This window comes from Cyprinus carpio, chromosome B1 (assembly GCF_018340385.1).
Source record: "Cyprinus carpio isolate SPL01 chromosome B1, ASM1834038v1, whole genome shotgun sequence".
NCBI lineage: Eukaryota > Metazoa > Chordata > Actinopteri > Cypriniformes > Cyprinidae > Cyprinus > Cyprinus carpio.
The window spans coordinates 37,918,374-37,942,507 of record NC_056597.1 but is presented as its reverse complement, the minus strand read 5'-3'; the positions used below and the strand labels follow the sequence as shown (position 1 = coordinate 37,942,507).

At 36.1% G+C, this 24,134-nt stretch overlaps 1 protein-coding gene and 1 pseudogene across 1 annotated transcript in view; both read right to left on the bottom strand.

Annotated features, from left to right (window-relative positions):
* The window catches only part of LOC109102014, a 35,046-nt pseudogene extending 20,063 nt beyond the window's left edge, over positions 1-14,983 (bottom strand).
* The window catches only part of LOC122135992 (lipopolysaccharide-induced tumor necrosis factor-alpha factor homolog), a 613,569-nt gene that overhangs the window by 63,576 nt on the left and 525,859 nt on the right, over positions 1-24,134 (bottom strand). The window lies entirely within an intron of this gene.

Here is a 24,134-nt window from a genome sequence, read left to right as displayed (position 1 = left end):
TTTTTTTGATTCGTTTTTTGCAAAGTGATGGACATACTCTAATGATGTAGATTGCACAGTCTTTGAAATTAAGCCGTATTTGGTGATAACTCTATTTTCATCAGTTGAAAATTAGGATTATATTATTTGTGGGCACCCTCCATGTCAGAAGCACCCTAGTGGTTGGTTCGAACAGCCGTGCCTGGCATGATTGCGCTTTCTACACATTTACCACCAGAAACATTTGACATACCTTCAAATGTTGTAATTGTGCAACCCAATAGAGATCAATGCTCACAGAAGAATTTGTCCGTGTCAAGTCGATCGAATTTTATGCTAAGGTACCTTTGGTCCAACCATGAAGACTTGACCCTCTGATTAAACACAAACAAGAATATGCTATTTTATATGCAATTATATGCTATGCCCAATAGATATACTTGGACTCATTATTTACTATTATTGGATTTTCATCTCTGGTCACTAGAATAAGTAATTAATCACATTCATTGCATAATTAATAGAATATTATATTTCATACTGAATCCTCTAAATTAATGTATTAATACGAATGGCATATTTTTAAATCTGTTTTAAATTGCATCTTTTTGCTAGTATTCCTATTAAAAGGCCAGTAGTAGAGTGATACAAATACAACTACTGATGTCTATATAATGCATTTTCCCCTCAATTTTACGTCTTTATTATAATCATTTAACATTACAGTATAATGAAGCCCTTTTTTAAATATTAATAGGCTTATAAAAAAAATTAACAACTTTTAATTGTAAGGATAACTTAAAAACAATCTTCCCAAAATTTAAAAGACTATGAATTGTATAATGCAAAAAACTATAAAACTGAATCACATATTTTTTAGGTTCCTTATTTGACCCTTTTGACCTCATTTAAAGGTGACCTATTTATCCCCCCTGTTTTTACAAGAGGTAAACTAAGGTCTCTGATGTTCCCAAGTTTCGTAATGTGAAATACGTCAAAATGACGATGAGCACAAACATCACTGGTTTTCGTGTGTGTCCCTTTAAATGTAAATGAGCTTGGTGCTCCCCGACCCCCTTATTCAAAAGAGGGCAGAGCTTCAAGAAGCTCATGCTCTGGCATACTGTCAACAACAAAACAATCAATCTCACGCACACTGAAAAAAAATCAGAAACTCTCAGTCCCACTTGGGGATTATGATCTTGACAAATTCACACGGTTGACTTCACATTGCTTTCATATGTAATTTTTAACTTCCACATAGCTATTCATTCGATCATTCTGATAGCATGTGAAGTCAGTATTAGTGAAAACAGGCAGAAACAATGGTAGCCTTAGCAACATTAGCCTTAAAGAGTGCCAATAAGCTCTTTCAGACAGGCAATTTGGAAAACAAAATATGACACGTGATACTACTGTTGTCTGTAGCTGACATTTGCACACAAAGCATTGGCATTGATCCCTCTTTCAGAATCAAACTTTGCGAAAATTCAGCATAGGACCTATCCTCATTTGTGAGGCAGTCCAGTGTAAAATGACTGGCAAAAACAGTAATGGCGGACTGCTGCTTCTCACTCAGGGCTGTGTCAACACGTTCTCACTCCCAACTCGTCACATATTGAAGCTTGGTTAGGACCACTTGGCGTCCCCTTTTGACACTCAACGTAGCCCTTTAGTGACACTACCCCTCCACCTAAACAAACAATAAACCAATAATATAAAACATATAACAAATATAATAAACAATAAAAAAATACACAAAATCCAAATCTATTATACATTATTTACACATTTATGAGCACATAACCCAACCCCCTCCCCTAAACCACTTGTCAATAAAACACAAGATCTAACAGGCAGATACAGCTAAAGACATAATTTATTCAAAAATATTTAATATTCCAAGTCTTCTGAGGAAAAACAATTGATTTGTGAGAGGAATAGACGCGATTTGCAGTCTGTGTCTGCCGTAAAGCTCTTTCTGTGTGCAGCGCAAATTCAAAAAAATGCCGCCAGAAGACCTCAGCCTTGGTTTGTGAAATGCTATTGGCTCTTGTGTGTCTCATGACTGATTGTGTCAGACATACTACGGGATGGGAGTATTGTTTTTTGAATGAAGATGTACGAAGCGGGTTATTGGAGCATTTGTACTCCTTTTTTATGGTCAGTTTTTGCATTAAATACATGTGACTGCACTTATATTTGGCCTGTTACATTTTATTATATTGTTCAGAAGTGAGTAGGTTTAGGGTAGTGGTGGGGTTAGGTGCCCCAAAGAAAGTACAAATTCATGCAACCATTGAACTAAAACAAAACACACTGAAAACAATGGAGGAAAATGACGCTGCAAGTCCAAAAATTTACGCTGAGCATCAAAAGCGATGCCAAAGTGGTCCTGACCAAGCTTCAATATGTGACGAGTTGGGAGTGAGAATTGTTGGCTGTGCTCTATGCTAAATAGGCAGAGAGTGTTACAAAATGGCCGGTGGATTTTTCCCTACAGTGACATCAACAAAGGGTGAAATCTGGAATCTCGTGTTCAAGAGACTGTTTATGATTTTTTGGGATGATAAAAAATGAGTGGGTTGAATTTTTATCATTATAGGCTGGTTATTTTCACTGCACTGCGGCTATAGATCGCGGGGAAGTGGGGGGGGGGGGGGCGCCCGGGCCTGGGCCCAGGTAACTTATGAGGTCTGGTACAAATGATGACATACAAAAATACATAGGCTATAGGCTCATATGGCTTAATCATTAAAAGATTGCGATTCCATGACGATGATTCCACTACGTATACTAAACATTTGAAATCACAATCACATCGGAATATTTAAAACTGCTTTCACGCAGACGCTGATGCGGAGAGAGCCGTGCTCATCATGTAAGCTTATGTCTGAAACAGCTTCACAAACAGTCTACACAGTAGGTTACAATTCTGTGTTTGCCAACATTAAATACTAATATGAAAGTATTGGGATAAAAAGTATAATCTGGATATAGCTGATGTTGCAGCAGTTGCATTCAAAATGAGAAAATTATTATGAGAAATTATTATGCTTCAAATAAAGATTGTAGGCCTATGTTACATTATGCCAGTAGGTAGCAACCAGTGGACTGTTAAAATGTATTTGATGTCTAATTCATTTCAATCAAAAGATCCATTCAAAAACGATCAAATCAAGTTCATACATTTATTTCAAACTATTTGTTTTTTTGTTTTACATATTTTTTATTTTTAATAGGATCATTTATAACATTTTAGACTCATTTATAACAATAAATAAAACATTTTGTAAGAAACCTAAGTGAAGTAGCCTATATATTATTTTGTTTTTGTCTAATGTTTTGTTTTTTAGAACCGTGATCTCTATTCTAAAACTCAATTCTCCAGAGTCATAGCTTAATAAATACTATCTGGCATCTAACTAATATCCTATTATTATTACTGTTTCTAATAGCCTATTAAAATGTAGACAATGATTTAAAAAGTACAATCTTACAGTGACTTTATGTAGTACAACAACAAGGATTTATAATGCATTATAATGCCACTTCTCATGCCAAACCCCCAGGCCCCTCCTTCTTTTGGTACGTTCCGCGATCCATGACTGTGGCTACACAACTGTGTTCTAACAACTTATAAAAGTAATTTTTGCATAATAGGTCCCCTTTAAAATGAGGCAGCAAATATTCACAAGATTCACTATGGTCACAACAACTACAGAAAACGTCACTCATAAAAAAGCAGAATCCAGTCAAAATAAAGATGAAATTAATTAAATTAATTAATGGTAGAAAATGTAGAAAGCATAAGCTTAAAGGGGTCATATGATGCTGCTAAAAAGAACATTATTGTGTGTATTTGGTGTAATGAAAAGTGTTTATGCGGTTTAGGGTTAAAAAACATTATTTTCCACATACTGTACATTATTGTTTCTCTTCTATGCCCCGCCTTCTGAAACATGTCGATTTTTACAAGGCTTATCGCTCTGAAAAGCAAGGTGTGCTGTGATTGACCAGCTACAAGTATTAACTTTTATAAAGAATATCTCTTTGGATTTGAGACTTCAGTCTTTGCAACTTTACAGATCTTCTTTATTCACCAAGAGCTTGTAACACTCCAAAGAGAAAGGAAAATTTGAAATCACATCATATGACCCCTTTAATTACTTTTATAAATAAGAGGTGGTGCTTGGAAAAGGAGTCTCTGTCACCAAAAAGGATAAGAACCCCTGACTACATAAAATCCCTGACATCATGTGTAATCTGTTTCATCTTCAGTATATTAATAATTGTGTCTTCACTTACCTACAGCAGGAAGAGTAAAATTGACACTGTCACTTGTGTCTGTCGGCTTCACTAATGCAGAAATGAGTTTCTCACTGGTTTTTAACACAAGGTTTCCGTGGGAGGCTAGTTCAGCTGGGCTTGCTGTTGATAATGACTCTAAAATCTTCTCTGAAGCGTTGAAGGCCACAGTCAAAATGTTTGTCACAGTCTAATTTATTGATTAGATAAATATGAGATAAAACAGCACTGCTATGTCAATGATCATGTAACTGACAAAGATTTGATCATTTTATGATTTTTCTCATGAAAAGACTTACAGTCACAGAGAGCACTTGAGATGAAATGTTCTCTATCTGATCGAGGAGATTTTGCAAACACGTCTGACCCTAAAATAATAAGCGTGAAAAGCAGTATTTGTTGATTTTGATCCTGTTTTTTCTTTACAAAATCCATCAACAATAAACATAAAAGCACATTCATATTTCACATTACAGAATTATCTACAAAGCACATTTTATTGCACTGTTCTTTTGACTAATTTGCTGTTTCCAATCCAAAGTTGTGAATTTAACCTGAGCAGAAAAAAAATAAAAAATATCTGCACCATTTCCTTCCCATGTGTTCAAGAGAAAATTAACTAATTGTGCCCCACAGCGCACACATGAAATACAATAACAAGCACTGTCATGTTATCTTTGGTGTGTATGCCTGATGTTCAGAATCGTGTGACACAGGTCTCAGAGATAATTACACCTAATTATTGTGATGACAGGCATTTCAGAAAGACTAAAACAATATTTTAAAAGGGACATGATCTGTTAAAGGGGTGATTGACTGATTTCTTTTTTTTCTAAGCTTAATTGTGTTTATGGGGTGCAGTCTAACATGTTATTGCTTTGTTTTTTTTTTTTTAAAAAAAAAGCACATTATTTTTCACATAATTTACCTTTATTCTACACTGCTCTGTCCCTTCTCTGAGAAAAACGCTGATCATTTCCTGCTTTTATGAAGCCCCTCCCTCAGAAATAGGCGATGGGCTCTGATTGGTTAGATTGCCCAGCGTGTTGTGATTGGCTAAACATCTAAACATCAACACTTTTTTGTTTTTTGTTGTCTCATACTTTTAGATACGCTGTTATTTGTAAATACTACTGCATCTGTTAGCTTTTAATATACGGTTTTATCCTGATTAAAGCTTTAATACAGTACGGCAACTGCACGTGCGTCCATGTTTAACGCTTCTCATAGCTATGTGAAAATAAGTTTATAATTGGAACAGTTCATTGTTGGAGCTGAGCTGAATGAGAGAGAGAGAGAGAGAGAGAGAGAGAGAGAGAGAGAGAGAGAGAGAGAGAGAGAGAGAGAATTAGAGAGAGAGAGACAGAGAGAGAGAGAGAGAGAATCAGAGCGTGTGCAGAGCAGGGGGACGCGAGGAACAGGATTGAGAATCACTGCTTTAGAACACTGATTTTGAATCTTGTGAATCCATTAGAATCGTTAGAAGACAGAATTGTGATTTATATATGAATAGACTTTTACGTGCACCTCAAGTTTTCTTCCTCTTCTCTAAAGCAACGCATCAAGGTCTCGCCCCCTTTGTTGTGTGTTCCTGAGGGCAGGGTTTATCAGGGTTTGTGAAGTCACAACCCAGGAAGTAACTCATTGTAGTCCCTACCAGCCGTCTTTGTAGGCATTAAACTGCCAGAATTTTAAAAGACAATATTTCCATTTGCATTGAACTTTCAGTGCCGCAACTTTGCAGATATTGTTTATGCTCAAACAGCAACATTACACACTAACTAACGTTAAAAAAGTGAAATTGCAATCAACCACCCCTTTAAGACAAGGTCACACAAGTTTTCTTGTGGCACATTGAAAAATTTATGCAGTAAATTTGTTTCCATTGTATTTTTTTTCAGTCGAGCTCATATGTTACCTTTTTTTTGTTTTTGATGTTGTTATGTTTGTTTGTTTGTTTCCGTTTTGTTTTGTTTTATGTGGATTTTGGAATTTCCAAGAAACATTGCTATTTACTGATCAAAGCTGTAAGTCTAAAATGTAAGAAAAAAATCAGAAACTCAACTTACAGTGCATCCTTCCTGCAGCGTTATATTTATACCTGCAAAGGCAGAAATCAGCATGAAGACAACAATACAATACAGCAGTGAACGGAAATTCAAAAGTGTCAACCCATAAAACAAAGCAGCCATAAATGTGAGAATGAAGAGAAGCAGGAATTGCAACATCAGTACGATACGATCATAATTTTTCTTTGCGTTATATCTTGCAGCTTTAGTAATTAGTTTATTGTTGATGGCAGACATATGTACAGTGAGACAAAACGATGACCGCATCGAAGGCGAAGACCCTCAGAGTTGATAGTTTATATCTGCGTCCTTTTTGTGCAATACAGTACAGAATACATCCTGTAAGTGTAATAATTATTAACACCTCTGCTATTACAACTGAACTAAGATCAATTCACAATCTATGAAGACGATTAGACAAAATAAAAAAAAATAAAAACTAATTTAGAGTTTGTTTCTACCTTTCTGCTAGGTATCCAACTAATGCAGAGTATATTCAAGTATCCAACACACTGGTTGTGACGTACCCTTTCCAGAGAAATATAAAAGGAAATGATTCATAACAGCCTTCTGGATGTGTTCTGCTTTCAACATTGCATATCCAACACACCTGAGAATGACACTGACTTTCCTTCAGAGGCACATTCTCAACATTAGAAGATGGAGACAAGCACTGCCAGTAACTTTACTCTGAATGATTAGTCTTTTGTATTAGATCATCATGCCTCAACTGTACCATTGCCCAAAGTGCACTCGAAGGACATTCACTCTTTTGAAGTTAATCCAACATGTTGGAGTTGTACATGCACATGAACCAAATTTTAGTATAACTTGTGGTATAGATGAGTGCCAATCAACTTTTTTTGTGATTCCATTCTTTTAGAAAACATGCACAGGAAGCATATGTACTTTTGGAAACAAAAATCACTGTCTCAGTGAAGAGTCTGCAGAACAATTATATTATAATATAATGGAGAAGGGTCTGGCTGCACACTTGCACTTGCACTCTCAGACACTTGCACTTCTGCTAGTGACAACACTTGCAGTCTTTTTTATTTTATATTTAGTTCTACTTATTGGTTACTTTTTGTTTGAATCTCTCAACATTTGTTTTTTTCTTGTGTAGGTATCATTGACTGGAAGTCTGTCAGTCCAGATGTGAGGAGGACACACAGAGTGAGTTGGAGCTCAGCAGGTGTGATGGCTGTAGATACTGTAGCCATGGAAAGAAGGGGGTCTTCACAGCTTTCTATTCAGACAAAGAGTTTGCTGGTCTATGGACTGCTACTACAGAATGAATGAATGAGTGGTTTATCTATCTATCTATAAAAATTGATTTATTTAATTTGTTTATTTTTTTTTTCTTGAATTGGTGACTGAAACTGAAAGCTAAATAATTGTTTTAGTGGATAAAGCTGTGTCTGTTTGCTTAATTGGTTAATGTCACTTAAAATAAGGTTACTAAACTCTTCTGACTAATTTTTCAATTTTATAATTTAGTGGTTTTGTCAACTATATATTTTTCTCTATCAGGCAAAACATAGTTTTCTAGGGTAACACTTTACAGTAAGGCTTCATTTGTTGACATTGATGTATTAACTAACATTAACTATGAGCAATACATTTGATACAGTATTTATTAAACTTTGTTAGTTAAAAATACAGCTGTTCGTTGTTTATTCTTGTTAGTTCACTTCACAGTGCATTAACTAATGTTAACAAATACAACTTTTGACTTTAACTTAAGAACAGCTAGTGCGACTAAACATGTTAAGAGACGTTTGTATCCTCAAAAAATAATTGTAATTTGTTTTTGATTATTGATAAATCAAGAACTAAACTTGCGGTGGTGATGACGTCAGTAACCCGCGCCATGCAGAAGTTTTGAAGGTACTTTCAAAAGTAATGTAAAATAATATTCTTAATATCATTAATGCCGTTTTTACCTTGGAAGAATTAAATTTGGTTTTATAGGATTATGTTGAATTTATGGCTCCCTTTTATTCTGCGATTAAGAGTATATGGCTCCCCAGATTGTTTTTTTTTTTTTTTTTTTTTTTAACAGCCAACTTTCGCATTACCTTTTGGCACGCCCCCTACCTTTCGTTTCACCAGAGAGAAACCTTTTGGCATGCCCATTGCTCCAGGCTGCAGCTACCCCTACTAGGAAAACCCAGCACTCTCCTTCACTGCTGATACTGCCACTATTCTTGTTTGTATGTGTTCATTCACTGGCATTTTCCACATTTCTTTTTTCTCCCTTAAAAACTAATTTGTCCATTCTGATGCTCAATTTTACTGAACCAATGGCTGTTGATGACTATTTAAATTGAATTCTGCCAAAGTGCGTGCTTGTATGTGTTCGTTAAATGCGGACCGTGTGAGTAGGTCTGCTCATGCCTGAAAATAATACATGTAAAAACAAAATAATATTACATAAAAACATTAGGCTACAGCTTATATTTCTTTAGTACGTTTTTAAATTAATGTAAAAACTAAAATGAACTGTATTTGAATTCATGACGGGCCGCGGGTTGAGAACCACTGCTCTACACAAACACAAACACACTCACACTCCTGTTCCATTCTACAAATTGACAAACATTCAGCCAAAACACAATCCAACAGAGGAAACATCAGACTACATTACCAGCTGAGCTTGTCTCTGGTGTGACTGTAGGAAAGGTGGCACTGATGTTAGTAACAGCTGGAAAAAAAAATAAAAAAAATAATGATGAATGTCAGTGAATCAACAATCACACAAATATTACTAATCAATAATACTAAAGGGCTCATGCAAGTCTTACACATGAAAGTTGCCTAGCCCTTAATCACTGTTTGGGGTTTATTCTGACCCCACTGGACTTTTCCTTCATTTTTTAAAAGTGTTACCTTCATCTCAGGGGCATGAAACTCTGTGACTTTTCCTAAATAATCTAACTAAACATGCACAAAAAAACTGGGCTTGATTTGGTTGTTCTAAAGGTGTGTAAAAAAAAATTAGTTTGGGGTCACATTGAAAATGAATGGGAAAATGAAAAAAAAAAATACTTTTTAAATTTTTTTTTTTTTTTTGGTCACGTCAAAAAAATAAAAGTAAATCCATTATAAATCTGAAATTTTCTACATATAAACCAAGTTCTGGTCCTAGAGCATAAATAAAAAGTAGAACGAACTTTCTATCTCATACACACACACAAACACACAAATGTATGTGACTGCAACAGAGAGCATTTTTACAGAAATTGGCAAATAAAATAAAAAAAACTGGCATAAATCTAAAACAAAATTACATTTAAATCAAGGTCTGGTCCTAGAGCATAAACACAAAGTGGAATGAGCTTTCTATCTCACACACACACACACACACACAAACACACACACACAAACACACACACACACACACAAACACACACAATATAACTGCAACAGAGAGCATTTTTATAGAAATTGGCAAATAAAATCAACTAAACTGGCATAAATCTGAAAAATGTCAAACATGCAACATGGAACAAGCATGTTCCATATTTGTTGATAAATAATTTTCTGAAATAAATAGTGTGATTACAGTCATGTCATAGTGGTGGCTTGTAATGTTTCTGCAAATGTATGTATAATAAATTGCAAAAGCAGATCATTCAAAATATATCAGACAACAACAACAAACTCTAACTTTGACAAAAATACAGATTTTTTATGTTTTTTAAAATGTTTAAATATATATTCACTATATATATATATATATGTGTATATATATATATATATATATATATATATATATATATATATATATATATATATCATAAAGTTGTGAGGAGAAGTTGAAGTATCAAGAAAAATGAAGTGAAAATGAATGAGTCTCTATGGACCTCTATTGGATACATGTGGTCATTGCACTTTAATTCCTTAACTAGAAGAAAAAAAGTATTTCGACTAACCTCCAGATGGCAGCATTCTATCCCTAACACATAGAGCAATGTCCAAAAACTATTTAGATTTCATTAAGATCATCATTTAAGTGATTTTTTCTTTAAAAAAATCATATTTCATGTGACAATTTATGGCCTAGTTATGTAATTGTGCAGTAAATAGGTAAAAAATTAAAATTTCCACAAAAACACAGTATAAATTTATAGTTGAGAAGTAAATAAAAAAATGATATATGGTTTTCCATATAAAAAATTTATATTTCCTTATGCAATCGCTCTTTAAATGTTTGGGGTCAATCTGACCCCAAACATCTTAAGCGTTATCTTTTTTAACAGTGATTAATGGCTAGTCATGCTTTAGTTGATTTTTCTTTTCTTTTTTTTTCTTTTTTTTTTTTTGTTACACATTTTTTTTTAAGATGATGAAAAGACTGAGCAAATGTACTGCTTGGGGACCAAATAATTCTTAAAAATTAAAAAAGCCAGTTCCAGTACTATGCTTGAACTCCACAATATAAAATTAGCTTCAAAAATGCAGATCTGAACAATAGTTTTTTTTTTTGTTTTTTTTTTTTATCAAAATGATAAATGTTACCAAGCCTTAATGGATATGTAAAACTGCTCAGAGGCTCAAAACATTCATTCCAACATTCATTTTTTCTTGTTTTCTACTGACACTTACAGTTTACAAATTCCAATTAAACATGATTTATTAGGGAAGTTAAAAATGGGGTCTTGTCTCATGATATAAAACTTTATTATAATATATTTAATATAAAGGGTTATTGCCCATATACTGTTCAGTGATGCTTGCAAACAATGTATACCTGAATAATTTCATATTCTGTAATTAGCATAAAATGGTGTTAACATTTTAAACCAGCTCTATTCTTCATCCTTAAATACAGACACAAATAGCATGAATTTGAAGAAAAAGGTTAATTTAAATATAATTACCTGCACAGTAGGCTGCATGACAGACATTTGGACTAATCAGCTCATAGACATAATAATTGCCTGGACAGGCTTTGACTTTAATGGGGTAAACCCCGTAATAGCAGCAGTAATTGTTCCAGTGACCACAGACTTCTCGAGTGACGACTCCATCTTCAACTGTTGGGTGTCCACCACGAATCCACAGTGGAATATGAGTGCCACAGCTGTACTGAGCAACACATGTGTCTGGAATCTGAGCATTCCAGCCATGAATAACAAGTCGATACCAGCCTCTCCAGGTGACAGACTGGTCACAGTTTATGACTGAAGCATATGTATTATTGATGGCTCTCCATGAATTGTCCAGTACAGTGTAGTTGTAGCAGGGGTCTGCCAAGAGATAGACTTGAGAAATATAACTTGTCAATATAAATTTATTTACAAAATACAAAAATACAATTCTTAAGTGGAAAACTTGGTCACAAATTTTTGATTTTACATTTTACATATTTTGTCACAATTTGTTAAAAAAAAAATTACCCCATCTACTTACAAAATAAATATATATATCTCATTCTCAAAAAAAAAACCTCCTCTATTACTTATTATATCTTTTTTCTTTTTTTTTTTTCAAAATAAATAACAGGCCTAGATGAGCTTTATGACCAGGGACATTATTTCAGAAGTGAGGGGGACAGAAATGTCAAACTTTTTTCCTTTATTTTTTTATATTATTATTATTATTGTTGTTGTTGTTATTGTTATTATTATTATTTTCTCTTACTTTGAATCAGCTTAGAAATCAAGTACACTGTATTATTCATTGCATTTGTAATATTTTCCTATATTTTCACAGAACAAGGCAGAAAATATATTTGATAGTTTCTATAGGCCACTGTAATAAATTCTATGTCAGTTATCACAGCATTATTCAGATAGTTTATTTATTACCTGGAGATGACTTGAAAAACACACAAACCATATATTGTTGCAATCGTGCATGTATTTTCTTTATGTTTTTTATGAGGGGTTATGCACAACAGACTTCCACATTCTGTTAAACAGATCTCACCGTTTCCAGTTCAAGTATTTTGCATATGTTTTGTTAAATATGAAACTGTTTTACTTAAGATGCCTTCAAAGCAAATACAAAAAAGATTATAACCGATGTCCATCACATACAAGGTTTGATATGTAAAAGGTGTTTGTTTGTTTTTTAATTCTTTTGAATAACATTTAGAGTAAAATAATGAATAAAACGCAAACAATAAAAACAGCTAGCTTGTTTGACTGAACTTTATTTTTAATGAAGATCCAGACCATGTCAGTAAAAACTTGGTCCTTTGTTCACTTCATTTTATAGTGAATTCATTTACAAACAAGGCGCAATTTGACACAGATTTTCAGAAACATTGAATTAAGAGATGATGCTGTGCTGTGCTGACCATCTGCTGGAGTGCCCTTGCCAACCATCAGAGGAAACTCTTCTGGACTGTTGTTTGTGTTGGACTTCAGTTCCCATCACCCCTTGCACTTATTATTAGTTCTCATGTTCCCAGCTGTGTGTCATATAGTCTGAATAGTTCCCCTATATATACCATGTTCTGTTATCCCTTGTTTGCTTCAGTATTGTGTTCTTTTACCTTGTGCTTTCCTTTACTCTGTGTTTGTGGATTACTTTTTGCCAGTGTTTTTTTTTCCTGTTGCTCTGTGTTTTTATTATTATTATTATTATTATTATTATTATTATTATTATTATTATTATTGTCTGGGACTATAATAAAACTGCACTTGGATCTTATTTTTCCACGAGTGATCAGTGACAGGATCAGACAGTAATGTCGCACCACACAAGTGTGAGTAACAGTTTTCATTTCGTGGTCACTATTGCTTTGTCTGTTATTACAGAATGTTTGTGCTGAATATGTGCTAAGTATTGATGTGTTCTTAATCTAAATCACAGCAGCATTCATCTATGAGGAATGTACACTGTCGAACATACAAAACAATTATCAAAAAATATAACATCAAAAAAACCACCTATACAACAAAAATCCAAGCCTATTCAAACAGAGCGATCTGATGAGGGGGGTCAAAAACAGGACAGAAAATAGCCTATTACTTCTAAATTATGTTTTTTGATGTAAAAAATCTTGATAACATTATAAGTGGATCTCAGAGAACAGTACAAAATAATAAAAAAGGCAGTTCAATACTTGCATGTAACCAGCTACTTCAATCTATCAGAATATAGACTGTCACCAATGAAATTTTATCATCAACAAAAGCCATCTTTACACTAAAAAGGTGGAACAGAAGCTGCATCTGACATGGCATTTATGTTTATTTGCACAGACTGATTAATATTGCTCAAAGACAGCATACATGTACTGTATTTGACAATTGAAACAACATAAACAGCTTACAATAAAGTATATATATAAAATTAACAGACAGGAACTCATTATGGGCTAATGCAATATTATGACAAATATTTATTGTTGATTATTGCTACTGAATTAATAGTTATTAATGTCGATTAACAGAATACAAAACAGATCATATTTGCTTATTTTAAGAATATGCTCCAGTTATACCATCTGCTGCTTTTGTGGACAGCACGAAATACATTTTTCTTTAATATTCTATTATTTCATATTTAAAAGCATTTATGCTGTCTCTGTGTATCATTAAAAAGTCATTCAAAAGCACCTTCTTGTATTCATGCCGCACCAGATGCTGCTAACAGCCCCATACTCTATATAGCTCAGATTATTTCTAATGGTGGTTTATACTATTTTTACCTGGCTTACTATTTGTAATAATATAGTAAATATTATTTTTCTTGCAACACAAGCACACATCCATTCAGCAGCACAGATCTGTATGTACATTAGAAATTATTCAGTCAAGTCAATAAGAAAAAGTGCATTGCGTTACCTGTAGAGAGGGTCGCTGGTGTGACGGTTGTAGAGCTGGTGTTAATGCTGCTAACATCTGAAAGTTTGGATGAATAGTGATTAATAAACAGAGACACAAATATCATGAATGTGTAGAAAGTGTTGGTGTAAATATAATTACCTGCACAGTATGCAAAACTGCATCCAGTGGGACTAACCAGCGCATAGACATAATAATTGCCAGGACAGGCTTTGACTTTAATGGGATTTGACTGGTGATAGCAGCAGTAACCGCCATCGTTACCACAGACACCTCGAGTGACGACTCCATCCTGTACTGTTGGGTGTCCACCAAGAATCCACAGTGCTATAGTAGTTCCACAGCCATAGACTGCAACACATGTGTCTGGGATGTGAGCGCTCAGACCGTTAATGAAGAGACGATACCAGCCGCTCCTGGTGACAGACTGGTCACACCTTCTGACTGAAGCAATATATATTACTGGTGGCTCTCCATGGTTCATCCAGCACAGTGTAGTTGTAGCAGGGGTCAGACAGATTAGCTATTATGAAAATATTACAAGAAATTAGCATGTTTCTGAAAAACGTGTTATTATAAAATCTATCTGGAAGTGCAGTTGAAGACATTAAACATTTGTTGCTAAAATTTGGAGCAAAAAATGCATTTATAGCATTATTTAGATACCAAAGTGTCTCAGGCAAGAAAAAGACAAGATTGTAACCTAAAAGTAAACACAATAAATACATGTACATAGCTAACAGAAAACATTCTTAGAACTTTGGCTAACATTCTCTGAACATTATGTCAAATTTTATCAAAAATGTTCTTGCAATAATATCAGTAGAACATTTTGTAAATGTAATAAACATTGAAAAAAAAACATTTATAAAAAACTTATTGGTCCCACTTTATATTAGGTGGCCATAACTACTATTTACTATTTTTACTATTTATAATATTTATACTATTTACTATTTGATACTATTTAGATTTAAATAATTTGATACAATGCATGTATTGTGTGCATACATGTTTTTACATTGTACATTGTACATTGCCTTTTTTACATTGTAAAAAAGGCAAAGGCTGTTTGTTGCTGTCGTATGCCTCTAGTTTGAGCTCCGTCATGTTATTTCTCTATCGTCTAATTTTTATTGTTGAAATCTATTTTATACACCATCATTTTCGTTTCTATAACGTGTGAATATATCCTCTATCGTATTCTACAACAAAAACAATCAGAGCGCCTTGTTATCGCTAGTTTTATTTTGATTTCCCGAGTCCGCTAGTAGCTTATAGCCCATTAGCATCACCAGCGTGGTTGTCGCTAAACCCGCGTGCATCGCTAATACTCTATTCACACACATTACAAACGCTTTAATCACTGTAACTTGCTTTAATGGCGGATGTTTGTCTACCTTTGAGTGCAGGTGACGACACGTTCGAGCTGCATTCGGTGCAGCTCAAGCTGGAGGCCGTGGAGAAGCAGATTCAAGTCCTGGAGCAGAGGCAGGCCCAGCTGAGAGAGCGGAGAGCCGCGCTGGAAACCTTCCGGGCTGACGCTCACAAGTCCAGGGTAAGTATACAGCGCGCTGCTAACAGTCCCACCACCTCCACCCCGTGTTTCTCTGCACAGGCCCGGTGCACCCAGGACGCGATCTGCCCAGATGTCCTTCACGCCGGCGCCGGGACACCACGGACCCTGGGGCATCCGCAGCGGAGGACGCGAGCCAGGCCCCGGGCGACGACTTCTCCCCCTCCGGTCTTCGAGATCTCCACACGGAACCGCTTCTCTCCCCTCCGCAAGATGGAACGTGACGCTGTGATCGCCAGAGACTCCATCGTCCGACACGTCCGTGCTACGTTAGCCGAAGGTAAAGTGCACACTCACTGTCTCCCTGGTGCTCGTGTTCTCGATGTTTCTGCGCAGATGCGCAGATACCCGCGATCCTGAAGGCCGACGAGAGCCCAGAGCGGTCGGGCTTCACGCCGGGGTTAACGACACCACGCAGCGGCAGACGGAGACGCTGAAGAGGGACTTCAGGAGCCTGATCGAGACGGTTCGCAGCACGACGCCCCCGGCGACGATCATCGTGTCAGGACCACTGCCCACACATCGACGAGGACACGAAAGGTTCAGTAGACTTCTTGCTCTAAATGAATGGTTATTGTCATGGTGTAAAGAACAGAAACTGCTCTTTGTTGTTAATATTGGAATCTTTTCTGGGAGCGACCTAGGCTTGTTCGCGCGGATGGCCTGCACCCCAGCAGAGTCCGGAGCAGAACTCCTGTCGGACAACATCTCCAGGACTCTACGCTCCATTTGACTAGTAAGCCAATTCTCAAATAACTGCTATGGCTTTTGTTCTACCCGCTTAAATGTTAAGCCGCGTTCAGACTGCACGATTTTAGCCCAGTTTTTGGCTCGCCGACAGGTTTTGAGAAATCGCCGACAAATGCCCGAAATCACAGGCAAATCGTTGCTCGTTCACGCGAGTGACACTCACGCAGTGTGAATGAGCAAAGACGGCGATCTGAGAGAATCGCCGACGAGTCACCGACGCCTGTGAGATATTGGCATGCTAAATATCTGGACCTGTCGGCGATTCAAAATCATGCTGTGGTGAAAAGTGTTTCTGACTGAAAACTACGTCGGCGATGACTGACAGCCAATGAGAGAGCAAGATACAGGAGCAGCGGGAGTTCGGGAGGAGTTATAGACCACAATATCAGCAAGCATGGCTTCGTTTCAGAAAAAGACTTCTTCTTGGTCTATTTGGACCCAAGAAATGGGAAGAAAAATTAGTCGAATTTGGCAGGAGCACCCGGTGTGTGTTTGACGTTTCATCTGAGCTAGCCCAGTCTCACGTGAGAACTCCGGTCTTGCATGCTTGATAGCGCGTTTTTCCCTTGTCACATCACGCGTGTGTTTGGTTGTGAAACGTAGTTGTGTTGCCATGACAGAGGTGTCGGCGATTCTTCCCTATTGTAAAGTCATGCAGTGTGAAAACCTTCTGTCGCCAATCCATCGTGCAGTGTGAACACAGCAGTGACTGAATGCTGGCCGAGATAGTCATGCAGTGTGAAAAGAACAGTGACCCGACTACTTTGAAAATCGTGCAGTCTGAACTCGGCTTTAGAAGTACTTGCGCTGTCCAATCTATTAAGACTGTGTCTGTTCCCCGAATAGTGAGGTCAAAATATAAATTTAATGTAGGATCTAGAAAAAATCTTATCGTGATTAAACCAGAAAAACATAAAATAAATGAACAAAAACAATTTTTAAAGTTTGGGCTCATAAATATTAGATCACTCACACCCAAAGCAGTTATTGGTAATTACATGATCCAAGATAATAGTTTGATGTACTCTGCTTGACTGAAACCTGGCTTAAAACCAAAGATTATATTGGTCTATAATGAGTCATACTCCATCAAACTACTGTTATAAACAGATGAGCCCACGTCAGAATGGTGTGGGGAGGTGTTGCAACACATATATATAGTGATATTCCTCAATGTTACCCAGAAAAACAGGATACAGTGTTTAAATCATTTGAAATACTTATGCTAATGTTACACTGTCAGATATGCAAAAGAAATCTATTGTATCTCTTTCTCTGGCTACTGGGTATAGACCACCAGGGCCATATACAGAATTCCATTAAAAGAATTTGGAGATTTCCTTTCAGACCTGTTGGTTTACCGTGATAAAGTGCTAATTTTGGAGATTTTAACATTCATATGGGTAATACAAAATGATGCAATTAGGACTTTCGTTTAAATAACTTATTTAACTGTTTTTGGAGTAAAGCAAAATGTCACCGGGGCCCACTCATCGTTTTAATCATACGCTAGATTTAATTATATCGCATGGAAGTGATCTTACTGACATAGATATCGTACTTTTTTTTTTTTTTTTTTCAAAGTGATGATGTTACCTGACCATTTTCCTTGTATCGTGCATTCTGCGTATTAATAATATAACTATATAGCTTTGCGTTTATCGGCCGGTGCAAGAACTATTGTTCCCGCCACCACAAGACAGATTCGCAAAATACCCTGCCTATTTTCTCAACTGCTCGGTGTACCCATATAATACACATGAACTAGGGACAAAATGACTGGCACTATGGGCACTATCTTCTCCAAGCTACCTAAACATGTTACCTGTTCCTGATGCAGAAAAGCTAGTTCATGCATTCATGACTCCTAGACTGACTCATTGTAATGCACTTCTAGGTGGTTGTCCTGCATCCTCAATAAACAAGCTACAGGTAGTCCAAAATGCAGCTGCTAGAGTCCTTACCAGGTCCAGAAAAATATGATCATATTACCCCACCTACAGTCTCCTGCACTGCTACCTATTACTCAGATAAAAACACACCTTCTTGGCCAAGAATTTTGACTGCAGTTATATCTGATCATCAAAGATATTATTATTCTTTAGCTTGGGTTAAACTAATTAATTTTACTTGGTTGGAACAGCAGCTACGCTTAATTATGTCTCCTATTTTGTTTCTCTAGTGCTTTTGCCAACGGATTTACATCCCGTGGTAACTAGGGATTTACACAAGCTCCAGTCTGATCCAGAACACCTGAGAAGAGATGATGCAACCCCGTCAGAGGACCTCAGATGATGCTAACCCAGAGACAACATACAGAACTACCACATTTTTATAAGTTTGATTGCATAATTGCTGTTAATAGTGTTAATCGCCTGTTTATTTTTTACGTCTTTATTGATTTTTCACTTGAATTGAAAAACTGATTGAATATAATTCTTCTGTACGTATTCTGTAATTGCCATTTGTGATCACACTGTTGACCCATCCCTTACACATGAAGGGGTCGCAAAAAGCTCTGCACTCCACCCCACACACACCATCTGATACAGATAATAAGGTTTAATGATCACTTAGGAGCTTCCAATCAGGTGTGGATTTGGTAGCTGCTGGAGGCTAAACTCTGCACAGTCTTTTGGCCCTCCAGGAAATTGAATTTGAGACCACCTGCCTTAAACTTCTTTTACCACCATTAATCCTACACATAACCACCAACCAGTCACCCTACCCTTAACCGAATACCCACCTCAACAAGCAACAGAAAGTGGTTTGCAAAATACAATACAACATGAACACAACAGTTCACAATTGTCTTAAAAATTATCTCAGTGAATTCAATATTTTTGGCATTTATTCTAATCAAAGCTTGTGTTTGCTCTTAAAACTTGTTGCGACTAAAACTTGTGAATTATATATCATCGCAAGTAGGCCTACATAAAAAAATACAAAAAAATAAAACTTGCAGTCGTCTTTATGTTATATAGAACCTACTCTAATGAGTTTACTAGACATTTAGAATGGACTGAATGACATTTATTGAGGCTGGCCAACCAGTATATGCTAATGCACTCTTGTTATTAATGTTAGAGGAGGGGTCCAGGCTATAGCAGCTCCAGTGCATCTATTGAGCACATGATTTCAGGCCCTCACAAAAAAAAAAAAAATAAACTACTGAACACAAAAGATTGTGAAAACGGTTGAATTATAACTCCACAATCCGAGTACTACATTGTTCACAGGGCTTTGTTATGTGTTTTTTCAGGAATACATTTCTAATGTGTTTTATAAACAATTCTCTGAAATTGCCTTTATAGGGACTTTAGAGATGAAAGCTGTGATATTAATGTTGTCCACTAGAGGGGCGCATGATACTTACTAGAAGGGCGCATGATAAGGAATTTTTTAAGCCTAATCTTTTTGTTTCACATTTTAGCTTTCAAGTGCCATGATTAGGAAATTATATAGTATATATATATATAATAATATATATATATATATATATGGTCGCCGTGATTTTGCCAAGTAAGACATTTTCCTGGATCAACATTACTGTCCAAAAATATATAGACTTAACCAAATCCCTTACCCCTCAACCCAAACTGACCCATAATTTATTCCTAAAATCAGTGTGAAATGATTAGCGATAACAAGGTGTAGAAGCAACCTAAACCCTGATCGTACCGCCTAAAACAATTATTTCCTGAAAAGTTTTATCCTCTATCTGATTGGTTGATCGACTGTGTGTTTTCCAGGAACATTGTTGTACGTGGTGAATCCACACTCACCATATAATATATATATATATATATATCTAATATATATATAGATGTCAAAGGATATATGCATGGCTAGCTGTGTGCATTAAACAATTTTAATGCACGATTGTGGAGGCCAAGAACCACCCACACGTGAAGCGGGCGGCCTCTCGGCTGTGGCTGAGGTTGTAGTTCTTGTGTTTCTAAGGGCCTGTTTACATACACCTGGTCCATAGCGTTTTAGCTGATTGGAAAATCTATCTGATTTTGTTAAAACATGTTTCATTGGACACATTGGCCATGTACATGTTTCGTCGTCCGCAAAACAGATATAAACCTGATCTTCAATTCCTGTGTTATATTTAAATTTTAACGAAGTTCACATCAACAACAATCCAAAAATAAGCCGCTTGCATTCTGTTAATTATCAGCTCATTTTTAAGATACAAATCCTGCAATAGGAAGAGTGTGCAAGCAATCATCCACTGGAAGGATAAGGGTTGTGTGGCAATCAGTTAAAGCAGCACATTAATATGGAAACAATGAGATTTTTGTTCATTCATTCATTCATTTCATTCTTGTATTTAATGTATTAATTTATTTAGTTAATATTTATAAAGACGGCTGAATTAACCATGATCAAAAAATACAGTATAGTTAGTTTTCTATTAAAGATGTTAAAATTGTATTTATTTCTGTGATCAACGCTGAATTTTCAGCATTATTGCTCCAGTCCAGTGTCCACATTCATTTCAAAAATCGTCTATAATCTGCTTATTTTATGCTTAATTATGATCAGTATTATTTCTGATCAATTATTATAATGGGTTTTACTATTAGTTAATACTGAAAAAACCTGTTTGTTCGTCCTAATATTTTTGTGGAAACTGTTAATACTTAAACTTTTTTTTAGGTTTATTGAATAGTGAATGATCACAGTTTAAGCGTGAACAGAATTTGACAGCAGGTGTGCTGTCAATGAGAGTTTACGGGACAAACCTGAAACACTTTAGCTGCGACTCCGTGCACAGTGATAATTAGACGCAAGCATTGCTGAATCAGACAGGATGTATGCTGATCACTGTAGTTTCCGTTCATTAAAAGCTACAGACAGCCTCATACCAGACCAAACCCAGTCAGCACCAGAGTACCATTACCTGCTCGAGTCGTCGCCATTGTGACAGAATTTGAATATGACAAGTTAAGTGTTACGACATCTGCAAAGTATTTAGAACCACACCAAATTAATCACAAACATTCAAAGCCAGGCCACATATGAAGTATGCCTACTGGATAACAATAAACACACAAATGCACGGCTTGTACTTAAAGTTAACAGTTAACCCAAAAATGACAATGTTGTAATTTACTCTTTTATCATGTCGTTTTCATACAAGGTTTGTCAGTGTAACGCGAAACAAAAAGCACAAATAACTTACAACACGAACTGGAACACGATGATGCATAGTCGGTGGGGGGTGTTTTTATAAAAGCTGTGAAACATAAGAAAAAATCAATTTAAAACAACTGAAAATGTTTGCGAGTGGGCGTTTGAGCGCCTACATTATCATACTGTATGAGCATAGTTTGTGTAATAAAGTTTTTTCGGGTAAGAGAACCTACTTTAAAGACAAAAAACCTCAACTTTATGCAAGGTAGACATTGTCAGTTTTGAGACACTGGTGTATGATTCAGTATACACAAACCAGTTTCAGTGGACAAGTTTCCCCAACGTTACAAGAAAAGCAATTAGGCCTTTGACTCTGACTCTGGATTTGTTTCCTCTTCATTTAAACCCACATGAAAACAATCCACAGATTTAGAGTCAAAATTGAGGAAAGTTATTGCTCAAAGAATATGACATAAGGATGAACTGATTGCTTCTTAAAGAAAGTATAATCATCTTAGAATCACAAACTGGTTCCCAAAACATTCACACCTGAAAACTAGTGCAGCTTACAGGTGTTCTGGAGTAATTCTACAAGGCCTCAAGTAATCATAAAGTGGCAAATTTATGCATCCATAAAATGTTTAAGGACCTTACTGAAAGGTCAAAGCCTAAAATCAATCAACTGTCACTACACACCAATCACACATCATTACCGTTTATTTAGAGACACTGCTGATCATGAGCGAAGGGTCTCCCTGATGTGAGTGACAGTGATCCTCACCGACACCCAAGACTGTTTTCAGATGTTTAGAGAAGTTATTAGTCCATCACCCCGATTAAGGAACATTTGACACCATGTCCACCATTTCCTTCTCAAATTCAAATACATGAATAAAAATTACATAAGCTCACATTTCCAGTTTCTTGGCGGTGTACTCTTCCAACTTTCCACAAATTCGCCGTTGTCGTAATGTAATATCTGATTTTGGCAAATTTAACTCACAATAGGGCAGCTGCTTTTAATCGATCACTGTTTTTGTTTTTCTCAGCTCAGCGCACCACTACATGAATGGCCAACAACATTCTCTATTCTACCTTCCTCAGTAAGATGGATATTTCAATTCTCAGCACATACTAGGGTTGGAAAAAAAGTAATCTTTTCACTTTATTTAATAATTTGTAGAGCCAACGGTTTGCTTAATTACAGCCATATAACTGTAGGACAATTCTGTACTAGCTTTGCACACAGATGGAGAATATTTGTCATTATTCCTTGCAGAATTGCTCCGACTTCAGTCAAATTACCTGGTGAGTGGAAATGGATGCTCTCTCTAAGTCCATCACAGTTTTTCTATAGGATTTTCAGTGTTTTAAAAGAGGTTGGGACTAAACTGGTACAGACTTGGAATTGGTACTAATAGTACTGTAAAAAGCCACCTCACAAATTTAAAAACTAACCGATCTACACAATCACTCGAATGGCACCCCTTTTGAATTAAAAATGACAAATTCACCAAAAGGTGACAAGTTTGCCTCCCTAAAAACAAATAAAAGAGGGTTATATGTGATATTACTATAGTAATTACTATTTAGAAGGAAGTGGAGGAAACAGTGCAACGTTGCTGGGCGATTTTGGTTTGGAACCTTTAGAAAACTTCAACTTGAGTTTCTCAGAACTGCCTTTGCGAATGGTCGACTTCACACGGTGTAGCTCCCTCCCCCCCCCCCGTAATTTTCCTCGATTCCAACAAATCATAGTCCTCTTGAAGGTTCTTTTAATGGAGAATGTGAAAAATAATTGGTGATCATTTTGCCAGCACCACGGTTCACTATGTTGTGTGTGATGTGTGTGCATACATATATGAGTACACTTGTTAGCAATTATCTATCTGCACATATGTATAAAGACATTGGTGGAATATGGGACTAGATGTACAAAAAAAAACGTCAGGTATGTCTATACCCGCTATGCCGCATTAACGTGGGTGACAGCGCATGAGGTGTTTTGCAGTGCGTGATGAAGGAGGTGTTTCGCATGGTGCGTGACGTAGGTGGAAAAAAAGAACGGAAAAACAACAGGAACAATATAATACAGCAAACAGACAATCCACTATTTTAACCATGTTTCATCTGACGGAAAAGTAACGAAATTACAGAGTTATTATGATAAGACTGTGTAGTTATTTTATTACAATCTATTAATTGGTTGCCCACACTTTACTTTGTTTTCTAATGTTCAGACCTAATGTTTTAGGCTTTAAATAAGTTTGGTGATTCAGGTCAAATAATCATTATGTAAAAACATAACTAATATCACATTATCATGTTTTTATTTTTGCTCGTCTCTCTATTACAACTGAGTTATAACAGCCATACCAAATCTAATTTTAAAAACATAAGGGTCAAGAACCCCAACTAAAGCAAACACTGACCACTATAACGGTGACATAAAAAATTCAGATTTTTGTCTTTGTTGATTCTGCTTGTTAACATCAGTCAATA